The 19,196-nt window shown below is 40.3% G+C and overlaps 2 long non-coding RNA genes across 2 annotated transcripts in view; both read right to left on the reverse strand.

Moving 5' to 3' along the window:
* Nucleotides 1-2,249: 2,249 nt before the first annotated feature.
* On the reverse strand, nucleotides 2,250-9,165 carry LOC135329425 (uncharacterized). The gene is made up of 3 exons (XR_010390930.1): nucleotides 8,776-9,165; nucleotides 5,935-7,707; nucleotides 2,250-2,437 (listed from the first exon to the last, which is right to left on the reverse strand). It is a non-coding gene; the product is annotated as an uncharacterized LOC135329425 (long non-coding RNA).
* A 1,525-nt stretch (nucleotides 9,166-10,690) lies between these two features.
* The window catches only part of LOC112987225 (uncharacterized), a 50,605-nt gene continuing 42,099 nt past the window's right edge, over nucleotides 10,691-19,196 (reverse strand). The window contains exons 8-9 of the long non-coding RNA XR_010390929.1: nucleotides 14,343-14,755; nucleotides 10,691-12,717 (exon numbers count right to left, since the gene is read on the reverse strand). This is a non-coding gene — a long non-coding RNA (uncharacterized LOC112987225). The remainder of the gene's footprint in view (nucleotides 12,718-14,342; nucleotides 14,756-19,196) is intronic.

Raw genomic sequence — 19,196 nt, forward strand, 5'->3', positions numbered from 1 at the left:
TGCCTTCTACTGGAAATTCACTTAGGAGCTAATCCAAAGCCAACTAAGTCAATGAAAAACTGCCATTAAGTTTAATGGGCTTGAGATCAGGCCCTTAAATCATATGTAGGTAGATGAATCTGCCAATTCTTTAAAGATGCATAAATTTACCTGATATTCCCCAAAGTACAATTGCATCCCTCCAACACCTGCCTGACACAACTCTTGAATATAATAAGAAAACCTTACAGAATCACAAGTAAGCTGTGAACCCCAGACTGCCACCAATACCTTCTGATGCTGAGATAGTACCTGGGACTACTAAAAATCCATAATCAGGGACAGTGCTGAGCTACGAAATATAAGTATTCCATCTGTCTGCACCGAGCAGCTCGCAAAACATTAGCCAACTGCTAAGTTGCTGCTTTTCTACAAACTGAGTCATCCTCATCACACATTCCGCCGGGTTTTAAATGATTGACAGGAAAGAAAGCTAAGAGAAGCAGCTATTTCTTTACATTTAGCTGGTTTGTCAGGGCATTTGAAAACTTCTGGGTTTAGGTGAAAATGCTTAAGGATTAAGTGAGGAGTGAAGGGAAAAGGAATGAAAACATTGTAGTGCTGTGAATTTTGAATTCAAACAGACATGCTCAGGAGAGTTAGCAAGACCTTTACCAATATGTTGTATCTAATCAACAATATCATTTAGGGTTTTCCACTCTATGGAGGAAAAAAGTGATGTTTGAAGGTTTCTCTCCCCAGTGCTGTATCTCATCAAGGCCTCTAAACGCTCAGACTCTGTTTTGCAAGGAGAGATAATACCAGGTGTAGCGTCAGGGTGACCTCACGCACCCAGGGAATAGATGTTATATGATATTCATCTTCACTGTGAGGGTCCTGAAATGCTGTAAGTAAATGTAAGTCCTGGAAACATTTGGGAGACTTACTGGGCACTCTGTTGTACCATATTGTAACAAGAGTTGTCCAGGAATGGGACAAAGGCAAGCACAGGTATTGATAATATTCATATGCAAAAGGTTGGTGTGAACTGTTGCACTGCTGTGAATTACATGGATAACAGGCACAAAGGAGATCGTTGTCCGTACTGCTAAGTTCTCTGCACTGTAGTAGGGATAAGACGATGTGATGGGGTCAGGAAATAATGGTTTTGCTCTTTGGCCTTTTATGGATGTCCTGCAAGGTTCTGAGCACTTGCTTTTCTGCATCTATTCTCCCATCTGAAATTTCTGAGGCGGGGAAAAAGAAAGAGAGGAAAAATCAGAAATTACCAGTCTTGCAGGGAATACTAGAAAGCCCTGTTGGGTAGCAGGAGATGGAACTGTCTTCAATAAACTGTGGAAATTTGGTTTAGAAGGTTATAGAAAAAGTGTAGAAAGTTCTTCAAATGCTTGAAGTAACTTTAAAGACTCCATGGAGGAAAAAGGCAAATATGAAGGACAGGGAGCATTGATATTATCACTTGTAGGAATATGTTTCTGACGCAGAGACCCCTAGCGCTCACGAAACAGAATTAATGAGTCATTAGTTCTCAGCTCAGTTGTTTTCTTTGATGTTTGCTGTTTAGAATAAGTAGTTTATATCCATTCTGGGATTGAAAACATGTTTATATATGCAGTATCATCATCATCGTAAACAAATAATTTCTATTTAAAAAAACCACTTCCACACTTTAGAAAATAGTGTACAGCCACATTTGCTCCTGTAAAGGACCATAGCAATCATTTTTCTTAAATTCATTCTCTAGAAGATGTCTATAGAGGTAATAAACCATCAAAGAAAAAGCCAATGCAGCAGACAGGGCATTCTGGGCTGCAGTATAAAATTATTCAGAAAAACATAACTGAATGTCATCAAATAAAAGCATATTTTCAGTTGTCTTCAGTAAAGATTGATTCTGGCAACATCCAAATGTAGCAGCTACAGTCTGGACACCTATCCCTTGCAGCTCTGATTATTTCAGAAGGTTCTTTTGGGGGCAATATCTGAAAACTACCAGGTAGCTCAGCTTTTGGGCAGTGTAGCTACTGACATTTTACATGTGTGGAGTCCCCGCACTCTTAAGGAACTGCACTAGTTTCCTCTTTGGCTTTCTTGCAGCCCAGCTCGGCTTGCGTCCCAGCTCTTTTAAAGGTCTGACCCTAACTGTGCTTACTCTCATGGCAGTAGAGGAGAGCAATATCATTCTATAGTTTACTCTGATCTACTAATATACACCATTTTAAGGAAGATCAAACCTACCCTGAGGATTTCTCAGTGATGGGATGTATCTTCACTCTGAAATCTGCTTCCTTCCAGATGCGGCAAGGTCTAAAGGCTTGCTTCCACTCTGACCAGCGCAAGCTGACGTGCACACCATTGCAATGGCCATCCTCCCTCTTAGCACCAGTTCAGCATTTGTTTTCTCAGAAAAGATGCTGAAGAAGTCAGGTTGAATCTTCTGTTAAAAAAAAAAAAAAAAAAGCTGATACTACATATGTTAATGAGCTAGTTGGATTTAATTTGCCAGGTACATGCACCCTTGTCATGCACCCTAGTCACCTGATTAAAAAAAAATTGAAAGAGAAACAGAGACTTGAAATATCATGTAAACCTGATTTATTGATCAGCCACTGTGTACATTTCAAAGTCCTGTAAAATACATGTAGGTTACCATCATTAAATCCCAGTTAAAAATAGGTTGTTTTTGTTATGTGAGGCATGATTTTCACTGAGGTCTCTACTCAGCCCACATTTTGGACCTTAGAAAATAAGCCTCAGTATACCCATTGTCACTTGCTGATGCAAGCACCTGGCTGCACCTGTCTAACAGGTTCTTAGCCATTTCCACTTATTAGTAGTAAGGGTTTTTTTTTCTTTTTTAATCTGCACATTGCACATGAACTTAATTTTACATGAAAAATCTCAGGCATAATTAAATGTAGCTGCATCGAAACATTCACATTAAGAAATCTCATGCCCAAATCCACACAATAAGTCCATGGCACATTTGATACCAAGGTTTTCTAACAAAAATGATACATGATAGTCCATTCTTCATTAGTTTTGAATCTGCTCAGTTAAACATCCTGCTTCAGTTAGAAACTGCACAGTAGGAAATTAAAACATGTTGATAGATTGGAAAGTTATTAAGCTTCCTTACAGTGTTAAACAAGAATTTACAAGAATTTGCTCTCCAGATTTATCAAGGATATATTTACAGTACTTGAGTAAGTGTGAATATTACTCATTGGAGATACTTAGTCACATACTGTATCTCTCTGAAGGGAGACCATATTGCATTAAATGTCTGCACCATGTTCAGTAATTTGAAAGATAAATCCTTGAGTGCTGATTAGTCATGTATTGATACAGAACATCTATTATTTTGGGTCTATAAGAAGATTTTCATCTCTGTAATATTAATTTCTTGGCTATCATCATGGTTTTTCTTAGCAACCATCTTTCATTATCATAACTCAGGGCACTCGATATTGTTAAATTTCCTCATGTACAGTGCCAGAAATGATACTGCAGGTGGGGGAGGTAAATCATACTTAAATTAAATGGTTTGGTGTGGGCTAAAAACAAGAGCAGACAGTGCTAAGGTTTTGTGTGAAGTTTTTCCAATGACACATTTTGTGGCACCAGGGAGAGAGCTCAGACTCACAGGGGCTCCATTCCCACGCCTGCAAAACAGAGGTACTATTGCATCTTCCCAGGGGCATTGTGAGACCTTGTGTTTATTCCCAAATTATTACAAAATATTGCAGTTAAAATTGGGTCCAGAAGCTCAGATTCAAAAAAAGTATTTATCAGCTTTCAATGAATTCAAATATCTGAATCCTCTTGATTATCTGAGAAAAAAAAATAGGCCCTGTGTCTTGGGTGTTTATTCTAATGGGCTTAGATATGAAATACAGGAGGTTATGGTGACCAGAATGAAGTTTCAGTTTAACATAACAAAAGGTAAGAAAGAGAAGTTTGCTCTTTTTGTAGCTAGTCAGAAATATCAGATATATCTGATACACACACAGATTTTTACATGATACTTAAAGTCAAAGTAACGTCCTAGAGCTGGGAGTTGAAGGTAGGAACAATTTTTAATGGCTTATTTTGATGAAACATTATAGGGTAGCCGCAGATCTTTCTGTCTTTAAATCACAACTGGGAATGGTATTCTCAAATTACTGGAGCTGAGAAAGAATCAAAGTTGCATGAAAAGTTACTTTTTCTGGTATAATACTGCTGATATATGTTAGAGGAATATCAGTTCTCCCCTTCTGTCTTCAACGCACTTATCAGGAGAGGAATTGTCATGTTTTCATTTTTCCTCTTTTTTTTTCTTTCCATTAAAAAGCAAACAAAAAAAACCCCCCAGTAAAATAACTCTGCCCAGTAAGTCCACACAGGGACCCTAATTTACTTCCTCCAGTTTAAAGGTTGTGCAAGTGTTTCAAGCTGAGGAAGATTTATTTTTCCTAGCGAACAGACACAGCAAAGGTATTTGCTGCCAGATGCCCCGATGCTGCCCTCCTAGCATCTCTCAGCTGTGCGACGGAGGGAGCGAGGCTGAGGAATGACACAGTGCCTCGTTCCCTTGCCTTCCCAGTCCTTGTCTCGGAGGTGGCAGTGATCACTGTAAAGCGGGCAGCTCCATGGATTTTGTGATCAGCTGTGCTGGAGAAATCGCTCTAACGCCAATTTCTCCTATTTGGCCATCAGGGGCTTCAAACAGTTCACAAGCACAGTGAAATAAATGACAAGACTCCTATTTTCTTCTGTGAACTTTCTAGGGCAGAAATCAGATTTTAAGGGCACAAGAGATCATACTGTCTGACTTGCTATATAATCCCAGCAAGGTGGCCTGTCACAGGTTGGCCAGCTTGTGAATCGAGGCCACTGTGTTTTTCTTTAGTATGACCAACAGAAAGGCATCATTTTCTTTGAACTGAATGTGCAGAATCAAGAGAAAGAGAAAGAGCAAGAAGAGCAGAGCAGAGGAGAGGAGAGGAGAGGAAAGACTTATCTTGCATTCAATTCAGCTGGATATAAACCTGCTATAATTTCATGTACAAACCTTAGCCTTTCCTCCCTTAGCTCCACCAAACTCCAGCTCCAATTTAGTTCACAAAATGTTATCACAACTGAGCTGAGCTGGCAGCACACTCACGGCCCTGAGAGCACTCAGACCAGTATGAGACAAACCAGCTGTGCCAAATCCTAAACTGAAGCATTGCCATGAGGTTCATCTGGTTTGGATCAAAGGGTTATAGTGTGGCTCTCCCTGGAAAGTGCTGGGAATAGGAGCCCTTAAACCTTTTGATTCCCGCAGTCCCTCAACCTCCAGATAAATTAAAATATTTAATCAAAATGTAACGGCAGTGATCTTGTTTGTACAAATGCCTTATTATCCTGTGCATTTTAACCACAATCTGCCTGGTTCCTAATGCGACCTAAAGAACCAGTCGGCATTTATTACAAATGCAAGGCAGTAAGCTTCTGGCTCAGCAATTAATCACTGACATTGAGGAATTTCTTCTCTCCAGGTGGGGAACCCATCCAAAAACTAAGAAAAATAATCGGGCTAATTAATTCTTATCTGCAAAGAGCAATTAGATAAATGACCTAAAAACAGGCCTGTCACCCCTAGTGAGGTGCTCAGCTTCTAAATAGAATAATGTCTCTTTGCCAGGCCATCTCTGCAGTGAAATGAAGATCACAGAGAGGAAGGGGAAAAGACGGCATGCGGGGAGGGAATGGACTGATAGGGGAGTAGGTTAATTAGAGCTGAGACCAGCCAATGATATAAAAAAAAAAGAATTAAACCAGAGCTCTGCACTCGGGTAGATTTGATATGATCCCATCACCTTCACAGCTATGCCTTTGTGCATCCGGCGGTACTAAAGAGAGTGAAGTCATGTCTCCAAGCTACTTTTGAAGAGCAAAACCACTCACCAGGCTTGTCCACCATTGCATTGCATTTCGCCCCTCTGAGTGGCATCCCTGACACGGCACTCTATTAACTTTGAACCCTGTGGCTCCAGCGTGGAACGAGGGTGCTGAAGTGAGATGCAGAATACCGTGTTTCAATTAGTTTGCTCTGTCAGTCTTTTTCTTTTTTAGTCGGGAAATGTGCAGTGCGTAAAGCTTCGCAAGTGAGTCAAATTAATCTAAACAGCACAAGCAAAAAAGAAACAGGAGTGAATGCACATCAGACCTTTGGTCAACCACCTATCACCAGCAAAAGTCCCGCAGTCTTTTCAGACATCTCATCGTCAGAATGGGTGCTCAATAGAGGGGAGAAAGGCCTTTCGGGACGTCCAGCGTTCAGAATAACATCGCTGCGCCTTTTCTCCTGGTCCTAAGGTTTCCTCTCTGAGAGACACTGAACAAGACGATGCAATATCCTCATTCCCATATAAGAAACCATCTTCCCAGGCAATGCCTTTCTTTCACGTTAACACACATCTTCCTTTTTCTGTATGTGGAAAGTATCATATAATTACACTTATATCATGACACCATGCCATTTCCAATGGTAGGAGACAGGGGGACAGTGGAGTAATTGATAGAAGCTTATCTAAGTATTTATAGAAATAAGCCTAAATGACTAGACATAAAATACTACAGCAATCAGATTAAGACAATCCACTCAAGTTATAGTTAATGAGGGCTTTAGCCTCCAAGGAAGTGATTTGAGACCAGCAAAGTGTTTTCCAGCTCCTACTCCCCCCATGTCAAATCCCATTCCTCCTGCCTTGAAGCCATTAGCACAATACCAAATACAAATGGAAATAACAAGTCAGCAGGTAGTTCATAGATTTGCTCCATTACTGTTTCCAAGATCCAAAGCCTCTTAGAGTGTAATAAAACCACTATCCCAAGAGCTACAGATGTTGGTAAGAGACATTTGTCTCTCTCTGAAGAGTCACTAACCTGACCAAGGTTAGTATAATTTATACAAAGCAGGTGTCTGCTTAAATGCTTTACTCAAAGCTGTCATGGCTTCTACATCCAAGCAGTTAACAATAAATTATAAGCGCTAATGGATTAGATCAAGATGCATGAAAACACTGTATTTATTCTTAAGAATGATACTTCAGCTGCAAAAAACTTGTGGGGGCTTGGAAGAGAAGAGAATTATATGTTCCAGTTATGCACTTTGCTGCTTATATTGGCTGAAATGTGATGGCACGACAAAAGCAACCATCTGTGTTTGGACACAAAGGAAGCGACAAGCAAGTCTCTGTCAGTTTAGATTTGTATTTCTCCTTGATGATGTTAACATGAGGTTTGAGCCAGAGCAGAGTCTACTGGATGCCGGAGGATCCTCCTGTGAGATGGAGGCATGTGTTGAAGACAAGCTTCAGAGACGCAGCTCAGACCTGGGCCTGAACTTCCACAGGATTTGTGGTGTTTTGGTGAAACAGATTCTTCTTCTGTTCGTTACAGAAGCAGGAGGCATTGCAGAGCTTACCTCTGCTTTCAAACTTTAGCAAAGCTCAGAGCTTTAGGATGAGTTTGAGTTTGGGTTTTTTGCTGGATATATCAAAGTGGTCACAGCTCCAGGTGCTGGCTGGTGAGGATGGCTACTTGGGAGATTTTTCTGATAATTACCATCTCTTCATTTTTTTGGTACAATGCAGGAAAGTTCTCAAGGACTTTATATTCCTATAAGAATACATGATGCTTGCTAATAATAGTAGACCATAATGATGTTGGGAGAATCTGAGGAAAAAAAAAAAGGAAAATTGAAAAAAAGGACTGCGAAGTTTGTAGGTAGGTTAGTGTTTTCAGTTAGTCTTTTTTCAAGAAATAGCAGTGGCATACTCTTCAAACTCAGCAGTAAAAGGGCTGAATGCTACAAATCAACAATATAATATTAAAATTACTAATAATTTAATTAAATTTAATAAAGAAAAATTAAATGGGGAAAGAGAAGTCATCCAAACTCCAGTTTTTCTGCGAAAGTTCTTCCCTTCCATTTCTCAGCCTACTCTAACATTCACAAGAAAGACCTGACCAAGGCCCACTCCTATCTGATCTAAGTCCATTGACTGCAGAATTCATGCCCACAGTGAATTTGACTTCAGAACTAATTGCAATAGAAAAATAATGGGGCAGCTGGTTTGTGGAGTTTGTCACCAGTCCTCTGCATATGTCTGTAAGGGTTCAGTTTCATCTGCATGTTATACAATGATGTGGACTTGGGAGGAGAAGTAGCTTTTTTTTTCTTGGAACCAAGTCATTTAGGTTTAATTTATACAGAAGTAGGTACAGCCTTCTTCAGCACCAGGATGTTAGGGTGTTTTTAATGAATAACTTACAAGCAACAGTCACTTGCTAACAGGTCAGCTTCCCTTTTGTGTTTCATTCGTTTCATTAGTAAAGAAAAAAGGTCTTTGATTGGCTAATGGAAATAAAACCACACCAACAAAATCATGAGGTATCCAGTGGTTATTTCTAGTAGCTCCTACTTACAACTGGGAGCCTGATTTTTATCATTTCAGGCTCAAAGCTTTGGTCTATGAATTCATCAGTCTTGGACTCGAACATGCAAAAGGTTTGGCATTAGCAGGAGCCACACTTCTTCTTGATCTCTTCAGGGATTCAGCTGATTAGCCTCTGGTTTTCAAGGGTATCCCGCAACCCCTCTTCTCCACCTCAGATCTCTTCACCATAACCTTTCAGCAAGGGGGTCATTGTTACCTATGTATTTATTTCTTTGGGGGAAAATTGCAATATCTGACGGTGGCTACAGGCAGGCTTCAGAGCCATATGCTTGGGCTAACTTACGTAAACAGTGTCCCGGGCGAGAGCCTTTCCTGGCCCATCTGCAGCTGCTGAGGAATCGATTATTTTTCCAGTCCCTGGAGAGAAAAAGTTCTTGAGCATCATTACTCCTAGGCAAATGTAACTGACTCTACTGTGCACCCTAATTTGCTTGCCATAATTATAGGTCGCTCACCCCCCTTTGCTATTTATAAACCCTTTTTATTTATTTTTTGTACTTATCAATAATAAATGGAGGCTAGTGAATCATGGGGCTGTAATATCCGAATATTATGAAAATGCTAATAACAAGGTATCATAGGCAGCAGCACCCAGGTCTTATCAGCTGGTCAGATGCTCTATTAAGCAGCCAGTGAGGAGTTCAAGCAAATTGGTTATGTTAATGTCCTGTAGTACTTGGGGAAGACGAGGAGTTAGCAATTAATTTATTTTCTTCTTCTTCCCAGGCTGCAAGCCGACAGGGCAAATTTATATTCTTCCCATTCTATGGGACCCCAGCTCAGAAGGGGGGCAAGGTGGAAATGTGAGCATCTACCAAGAGCTTTCTGGGATCTAACTGAATGGTGCAACTGAAAAACTGGCGGGAGGGCAAGAGGGTGTGCGAGGAATAAATAAATAAATAAGCAAGCAAACCCCACAACAATGGGAACACAGCATTCTTCCCCATTCATTCAGCTGACAGTGCTTTTGCAACTTAAACCTGTTTTATTAATTATGTTTGACATTTCCTTAATTAGTTTCATTTACATCCCATCAGCCCCTACCAGACGACTGCCCCATACATCATTTCACCAGAGGACTGAGATGCCTACAGAATTACAAAAACATCCCCCCCACAACCCTCACTTACTCATCACTTTATATTTCACAGATTTTTGAGAACAAGTCTTTTCACCTCTTATTTTTCTTTAAAAATCATGTAGATATTTTTTAACCTCTTTAAAATGATTATGATGTTTTCAAAGGAACATGATGCTGGACTATATTTCTATTTTGCCTCTATGCACACAATCTGCTTTGTTTTACAGCTCCTAGGTATTTTGACATTGACAAAATGCGGACTGTGCTGAAGGATCCTTTTATATGGACCCAGTCCTAGCTCCACTGAGCCCTTACTTCTTGGCTCCAGTCCTTTCTGTAGATAGCTCTGCATACTCACAGGAGCTTTTGCCTTTTTTGGTAGGCAGGTTCCTGTTGTTTCCACAATTGTTATACCATTGTCCATATAGCGATTAATTTCCACTAAAATTTCATTTGCCACTCTTCGTATGACACACATTTGAAAACTTTAATAAAAACAAAAGGATTGGCCATTTTGTACCATTGCTCTGACTTACTCTGTTGTGTGTTCACCTTACCTCTCCCTTCATCCATTCCACAGGATGCTGCAAGCGTTCAAGCTTTGCACTTTGAGTAGTCAGAAATAGGGCTATCATTAGAAGCCAGACATGTCTAAGTACACAACATTTTAGATCCAGGATTGTTTATTGTGCAGGGCTGCAAACAGCAGTGTGAAATTGGGAAAGTCAGAGCTGTGTGCCTCATGGTGGGGTTTGGCCAGAGATCTCCAGGCTAAAGTTGATCTGAAGTGGTAAGCTGAACATCAAGATTGTCTTGGGTCTGGAAGCTGCACAGTCGCATTTACCTGACACTGCACCACAACTACCGTGTTTCTTGTCACACCAGCTAGCCCAGCACGTCCAACCTCAGAGCCACCTTGTCTGAATCCGTTGTGCGCTTCAGCTGCCAGATGCCTGGTGCAGAGCCCAGCTCTTCTGTCCAGCACCAAGTATGAAGCGATAGTCCCTGACTGCAGTGAAGTCACAACCTGGTATTGCTAATCCCCAGACTTGCTACCAGGACTTACCATTTTGGAGTCATCACACTCTCTGTTGATATCAGTGAAGTTAAGCAGGCAGAAGGAAAAGGCTTTTATTAAAACAGATAGTTATTCTTTAGTTCCTTAATAACACAATCAAGGGAAAGTGATTCTCATTATCTCAGCAAACTATGGTAGTTCAGTACATTTTCTGTTTACCATTGATGCCCAGCCATCCTTTCTCCTTTACGCTTCCTAGATCGGTGGTGTTGCACTGTGCAGTGACTGGCCATCCACCACAGCGAGAGGTTTCTTTATTATGGACTGCCATCCTTCAGCTATGGACCTCTTACTCATTTTGTAAGATAAAATAGTGGCACTGTGAGAACTTCCTGATCATAAGCAAGGTGATTGTCTTGGTTGCTTTGACAAGTTCTTCCAGCTCTAAAAAGACAGCTGAAAAGACACTGTCTCTATCCAGCAACCTATCTGACCTTGTAGGATCAGTCCATGTCTGCGTAACACAGCATGATGTAGGTGTCTGCCAGTTCAAACTCTCCCAATTCAAGTACCAGGTGGACTTATAATCCCAATATAAATGAAGTATGCATGCAACACATGCAAATATATTAATTAAAATAAATACACTCAAAGAAATAGACATGCTTGATTTCTCAGCAGGACTTCTTAACTAGGGCAAAGCAAGCTTCTGTGTCTCTTAACAACACTGACAGTCTGTTTGGCTCTGGGACCAGGTCACGCAAAATCAGTCCAATATTTCTGTGCCTGAAACAGAATCCAAATGCTACATATTCTTCTGGTCATCTGCCCTCTCCACCCCTCACATGGCTGGATCTAGCCTGGATTACAACCAAACATCTCCTCAACTTAAAATTCTGCCCAGAACTTCAGGTCTTCACATTAATAAAATTCTCCCAGTCTGTGACCCTTAGAGGAGAGGCAGGGGGGAAAAATGGGGCAATACTTTTCACAGTTCACCTTAGAGATTATGACATCTGCTCTCTGGGGAACTAGCAGACATCAGGGCCTGTGCTCCACAGCTGAAGTAGACACAGAAAAAACTCTTGCAATTTGTTCTCAAGCTAGAGAGAGTTTGTCCCATTTTGGAAGCCTTCCAGGTAAAAGCCATGTCTGGGACCCTATCCAGATTTTCTGCAAAGCAATGGCTGTTTCATTTCCAGATCATTTCAGTTCTCAAGATCAAAGGGATCCTGATTTTAAAAGTAGGAATTAAGTACTGGAGAAGAAGAAGGTAGTTTTAACTTTGCTGTAATCATACACATGATTCACGGAGGAGTTTAGTCAAAAAGTTTGGGAAGGGGGATGTTTTGTTGTTTGTCTCTTTCTTCATTCCTTTGCTTGTTCTCCCTTATCTTTGATTCAAGCATTTCCCCAAGTCACTGTGAGAACAAAGGTGTGAGAGGAATACGAAACAGATTGTAGGGAAAAGGTTGATAAGACGCATTCGGTAGTTGCTGGCATTTTTCTTTTTCAAGAATGCAGCTCAGGAGCGGTTCAGAGGAAATTTGGAGAGACGAAGCCAGGGGATGAAATACACATCCCTGCGGGATTGCGTGCAGCCCTGGGTGTTGTTCCATGGGCTCTTGCTTCACATAGTGGTTCTTATTGAGCTAGGCTGGCTGCTTTTTAATAATGTCCTCTTTGGTCATTGATGCGCTTTAATGGCACGTTAACCTCAAAGGGTTTAGATCATTTCCCGGCTTTCCTGTTTGGATTCCACTACAATCAAGTGAACACAAACCCCAAACACTCCTGTTTAATTATGCACATATAAAACCCTCCACTAAAATAGTCTGGTAGATTTAACAGATGCTATTGGGGCTTCAGATATATCTGAAATAGCATCAAATGGTCAGAAAAAAATCAAAATATTTTTCTGTCACACGTTGTCATACATTGTCAGGGAACCTTGTGCTGTAGCTGCAGTGAAGTTGAATCTGATTAAAAGATCAGCAAACAAGGCAGGTTGAGGGGAATTTGATCTCATCATTGCTATGCCTGGAAATATCTGTCATCTTCTAGGTTGTCCTGCACTGTGACACTCTTTCTTATCCAGTTTGCCAGTGGACATTCATGGTGACATTCTGTGCAAGCAAAAGGAAAAAAAAAATCTGATCCATTCCAATTTTGTTTTCAAGTCCTGTATTATTATTCCTCTGAGATCAAGCCTAAACATAAATACCAATTATCAGAGCTACAGACAAATGAATAATTTGATGTAGAACAATCCTGCTTTATTCAAATGAGAGTAGAGGTGAAATTAGAGCTACGCAGGATATTATGTTAAAAAGCACACACACAGACAAAAAGAAAGAAAGCAAAATGTCTAATTTTAACATAGTGTTGTTATCTGTGATTAATGATTTCTGTGGGTGTATAACTCTTATGCAAAAATGCCATGTAATCATGTACATATTTGATTAAATAGCTTAATTTGTGTTCATTTTAAAAAAAATAAAATAAAGCCAAATAAGCTAGATAATGAGTGGGCGTGTTGTAGGAAAAGCAGATGGGATTCGAGGCACTAGCTGTGTTCAAAGGAAGCCACCAATTTCACTTCAAGAATATTTGCGTATGAAAGCTGATATTTTCTAGAAACATTCATGAGTAGAACACAGAGGGAAATTTTGCCAAATACTGCTGTTTTTAATGAAGGCACACAGAAAAAAAGTTCAATTGAGCCCCGTTCAATTCCCACTTCTTGGGAAGAGCATCTTTATTTATTTATTTTCTATATTTACTGGGAACATTGTCTTTCTCTCAGTCAATTATACCTAAAGGATACTTTTGTTTACCTCTGAGCTGCTGACAACAACCTCTCCCTTCTTTGCCTTCACCTGTGGAATTAAATACTGATTTTTTCATCACACAATAAAAAAAGACACCTCTCCAGACTGGGAATAATGGGGTTTCTTTGTGGGTAAAGCCGTGTAAATCACAGTGTCAAATGAATGGACACAGCTTTAATGGGGCTAATAAACACGTCCGTCTATATTGAGCAAGGGGAATTTTTATGAAAATGATCAAATAAAGTAATAAAAAAGAAGGGGCTTCCCCTCTGGGTTTATGAGCTCTCTCGTTACACATCATGTATGACATACTGACTGGCAGAATATATGATGGACTGTCATACATTGCAGAATGACTTCAATTAGGATGATAAGATGACAAGTTCCCATAGTTCATATCTGGGTTGGTTGTTTTTTTTTTCAACAGGGCTCTTACTTTGACCTCTTTCTTTCTAATGTTTGATACGAAATTTAAAGGGCCAGTTAAGGTCGGAGGAGACAAAATATGAGTTATGTCAGGGGAGGGAGAGAAGCACTGCCTGTTTCTTTGTTTACTCTTATATCCATGGGAAGGATCCTGTAATTCAGTGTCTGACTCACTATTAAAAATAATTAATGCCAACAGTTCAACCCACATGCACAACTCCAGAATAACAAACCAGCAAGTGCAGCCTGCCACTCACGACCCACTGCAAAAATCATGCAACATACAAGCAAATAAGGAGGCACATCAGACAACACGATGCATAAGCCAGCATCCGCAAGTGTCATCATCAGCTGCTTTATACTGCCTAGTCCTGTATGCAGGATCACAGGGCCGGATGCTTCAGGGGTGACTGAAATACCTTTGTTTGCACAAGGGGGAGGCTGACTCCATTTCCAGGCCTGCAAAAGCATGTGGGAGGAAGCAGAACACCTACGTGATTTGCAGTTAGTTCAGACGTTGTCCAGCTGAAAACCCTGGTTCAGTTGCATCCCAAAGTGTTCAGCTGCTGAAAGCCACAAGGCCTCTGGCTGAGACAGGTACGCAGCCCTCTGCTCGATGAAGGAGTCGGATCCCAGATGGATGGCGAGGTGGTGCTGCTGCCACTTTGAACCTCAGAGGAGAAAAGATGCAAACTAAAAAGTAGTTCGAACTTTACTGATGGCTTTGAAAGTCTGGGAGATCTCACATGTGAAAAAAATGTGGAAGGCGTTCTTTGGAGAGTATGTTAGAGTTCTTTAAATTAGTATGTTCCAATGGTCATCAAGAGCAAATATTGTTCTCATAGGACCTACATATAATACTACTGGGTCAGGATCAATCTCAGACTTCTCGCTTCCTCAGTGGCAGCTATAAAATAGACAGAATAAAAATAGAAAGCTATTCATCCTCTGAAGGGCAAAATGGACTCCTTGATAGTTCTGATCCCTGAGACCATCATGTACCTGACCTCAGGTACATGATGATGTACCTGACAGATACCATGTGGCCGGACAGCATTGCTTCATCGACTCAGAATCTGACCCAGGCATTTTACATTGTGGCATGATTTGGGACAGTCCACCAACCTGGAAAAGGGAAGTGTTTTCCAGCAGAAGGTCAAATATTTTCCAGGTGGCCTGTTCTGCAGATTTAGCTTTATTGCAAAGGATTTGCCTTCAAGTCAAGAAATTGCTTGTGCACGAGTCTCAAAAGCAAATCACTAAGTGGAAGGAGCAGAAAAATGGAGGCGCTTATCACTGAACAAAGACATAGGTTTGGTTTGCATACATTCAGGTGGGAATGACTCTGACTTTGAAAAATGGCACACGTCATGATATAGCCACACAAAAGGATATAACTCAAACACAATGAAAAAGAAAAGCCTTGCCAGATAGAAACTAAATAGCAAAACTCACTTCACTCCTCCTTAGTTCCGGTGAGCTACAAAATATCAGTAGCTACCAGGAAAAATTTCTTTGGCATCTACTCCTTGGGATAAAGTAAGGACTAAATCTCAGCTAAAGTGCCTAAAGCCTCTGCTGGAGGAGAAAAAGAGAGAAAGAAAAAAGAGAAGAATAAAGGGGAAAAAATCCAACTGAGTTTAATCTGAACAGTATATCCATCACCAAAAATGATACAAATCAGCTATTACTGGATCATGCAAAAGCAACTCCACTACCTGTGATCCTTCCTTTGCTTTCTAAACCTCTTTTCAGCCCAGCCTAATGAATTGTCAGAACTGTCAGACAGCTCTAAGGAATGACAAATGTCTATGATTTGCTGCTGCTGCTGCTACTTTGATGAAAACACCTGATGTGTATATAGTCTTGAAATCCTCTGTTTTGTATTACAGGCAAAGGGAAGCCGAATGAACTGGTGTACACGTAGAGTTACTCTCTTTCATTTTACATATATGTAGCCTAGTGAAAAGAATATGATAAAAGGAAGTTCAGGTTGAATATTAAAGCACTCCCAAAACAGGAAATGACCTAAAGGAGGCAGAAGATACAACCTCAGCTCTGTCCCATTTTTAACATTTTTACAATCCCACATTTAGTTATAAGATTTGATATTATGCATAATAACTGTCTATGGCCTAACATAAATCTTGCAGTGATATATATCCATACGTGTACATTCCTGATGTTTTCTTCATCAAAATTATAGATAATAAAACACAAAACATTCTAACTTTGCGAAGAAATTATTTGACAGACAGTAAGATCAATCAAATAATTAATTTGACAAATATCAGAGCTTGAGTTATACAGGCTCCAAACATTTATTAACTTGCAGCCAGATTCTGTGAACATTTGTCATTGACTTAAATGGGTCTAAGATTTCACTTCTTGATGAGTGACAGGCCCTGATGGGTATTTAGTCATTTCTGCTATACCAGATTGGCACTGTACTTAATACATTTGCTAATTCTGTCATAGAACTTACTCTCTGTAACATTCCTCTGCGCCAGCCTTCCTTAAAGAAACTCTAGCGAAGCTGTCCCTTCAATAGCACACACAGAAAAACAGAGTTCTGGAAAACAGACCATGAGACTGTTGCCTAATTAGTCAGTTGTCCAGAATTGTAATACATTTTTAAAAGGCTGTTATCAACTGGAGAATATTTTTTGCTGCTTCAGTGCTAGTCAGAAGATATGTTCACAAACAACTTAGCTCCTGGGCAATCAGGTTGTTTTGTATGACATTATGGGAAGGGACCTGCATTGTGTGAGCACCTGTAGAGAGGAGATAGACACAAACAGGGCACTATCGCTGAAGGAAAATGGACAGCAGGATCCTGACCTGAGAAAGACTGGGAATGTCAAAAATTGGGTTCCTCAGCTGAAAGATTGGAGAAAAGGACCAAGGTCCTGGAAAGCTGAAACAATTGGGTCAAAAGAACAAACAATTAAGTGGTTCTAATCATACCTCTTACCACCATAGAGTGAGGTTTACTGTCACAGAAAGAGATGCCTGGGAAGCCAGTCTAGATTGAAAGGGTTGCTAAAAGTAGGAATCTTAATGAGAACTGTGATGACAATTTGTTATTTTTCTTGTAGATCAACTGTTTCCACCTTGAGGGAAAAAAAATGTTTGCAGATCAAAGGATGCTCCCAGCCACTCTTCTGCAAGAACATACAGTGATCTGCCTGAACAGTAGAGCCAAGGGTGATGCATCGAAGATGGGAAATGAGGTTGAACTAGGTCTCAATGTTTTCTCAATTTCATTAAGGCAGACAGAAAGGTCTTCAGGCTTTCAGCAGGCCAAGAGCATCAGTGAAACTTATTTCACAGTGAATCGGGTCTATTTCAAGCAGAAAATACTGGCCTAACCCTTGTGAGTTTGATTAAAGTGAGGTTTCAGAGGAAAAAAAAAAGGCAAAATTTCAAATGAATTAAGTGACTCACATGAAAGACTGCAAAACAAAAGACTCTTGGACTTGCAATGAAACACCATCATCGTAAAGCAGGACAGCTACCACATTGCTGTAGCACGTTGGTAGATAATACAACATTGTCATCTCTCAGTACCTCAGGGCAATGAAATATGCTGCTCCTTAAAATGCTCCTCTGAGTCTCCCCATTTTACAGACAGAGAACTGAGGTACAGAAAATGCACCTCAGGACCTCCAGGGTATCAGTTTGCTGGCATCTATTGAAATCAACAGGAATCAAGCTTCTAAAGAGGGGTTAAATGCTAAATAGCCCAGAGAATTTGCTCTAAAAGGTTTTGCCCTAGGGGTATGTTGCAAAAAGCCAGAGGTGGAAATCGGGTCCCCCCCATATGAAGAGATTGCCTAAATACTGGAATAATGCACCCTCCCAGTTATGAACAGATGTGTTCTTGGGCCGAAGTGCCTGCCTGAGTCAAGATACTGGATTATCGGCACCCTCTGTGTCATGGCAACACCGTGCTGATGAGACTTGGGAAATCTCACAGGACATCACCATGGCTGGATAACGAAAGGAGCCTGGTGCTCGCTCAGCAATGCAGGCTGAACTCCTGCAGCTGCCAAACAGAGGAGAGAAGGAAGCTCTCAGATACCATGGTGGTCCAGTAGATGCACTGCAAATGAAGATGTGTATATCCAGAGAGAAGGAATAATGAGAAATAAATGTGAAAGAGATTACTGGATTCATCTCTTAGATTAACTCTAGTTTGACAATGGTGGGGGTTTGGGAACTCCTCTATGATTTAACAGTAAGAATTCCTCTCTAAGTGGCCTAAAACTTGCTGCTATATCATCACTTGCTGTTGTCAAATAAATAATCATGCGAAATCAGCTGCAGAGAAAAGTCTCCTGTAGAACAGAGTTCATGCATGACATATGATATATCTTTTCAAAGGGACAGATACATCTTTCTTACAGCTAGCATGCAGCTTCCTTCACTGCACCTTCCCTTCCATCCAAATCACCTCAAATAAATGTGAGTTCTGCTGTGTTCACAGTAATTCCTTCATTTTTAAACACATAATGGAAATGTATAACTAGTCCTCATAAAAATTTATATCTCAATTCGTCCCTTTAATTTATAACAGGCCCTCCAGGCAGTTATTATTCAAACATTAATAAAATGCCTATGGATCACCAAAAGCATCAATTTTCACATTCACCTCCCCTCATATTTGTACATATATAAAGCCAGATTACAGTTAATGCCACTTCTGTGCCTAACAACAATTATGCCTTTAATAAGATAGGAACAAATGATATATTATCTTAATCATGTTAGGAATTTGAGTTCTTTTCATGAAACAAGGTTGAATTTTTTATGCCCTTTGTGACAATTGTTACTTAACAGCCTGTATGTTTGGATATTGCAGTTTATGCAAATGTTCATGTTCTATAAATTTTAGATTTATCTCCATTTATCATTCCACATGTTCTAATATACAGACATTATGGTTTAACGTAGGGCTCCGCACACGGTTTAAAATATGATTAGGACACCTTTCATTTATTTATACCATAGAGAAAAGGACGGGGAGGGCAGGGGGGAGAATTACTATTGCAGGAGTCAAACCTCAACTTCCATAAAGCAATGTGCTTTCCAGAGCTACGTCTCAGCTACACTGATTTACATCCACCTAAGAATTTGTTTTTTCCTTTGCTAACAGTCAAATTTTAAAGGATTAAAGTTTATAAGGAAACCCAGGCCTCATTCTGTGTTCTAAAAGCAGGCGCCAGCTCATTGTATATCACACCATAAAAAATCTTTCTCATGAGAGTAATTATTCCTAATATGAGCTCTCCTGTAGAGGAAAGAGGAGGAGGCAACTTGCATGCACAAGGGCTTTTGGTTTGAAG

Source organism: Dromaius novaehollandiae, chromosome 10 (genome assembly GCF_036370855.1).
Source record: "Dromaius novaehollandiae isolate bDroNov1 chromosome 10, bDroNov1.hap1, whole genome shotgun sequence".
Taxonomy (NCBI): Eukaryota; Metazoa; Chordata; class Aves; order Casuariiformes; family Dromaiidae; genus Dromaius; species Dromaius novaehollandiae.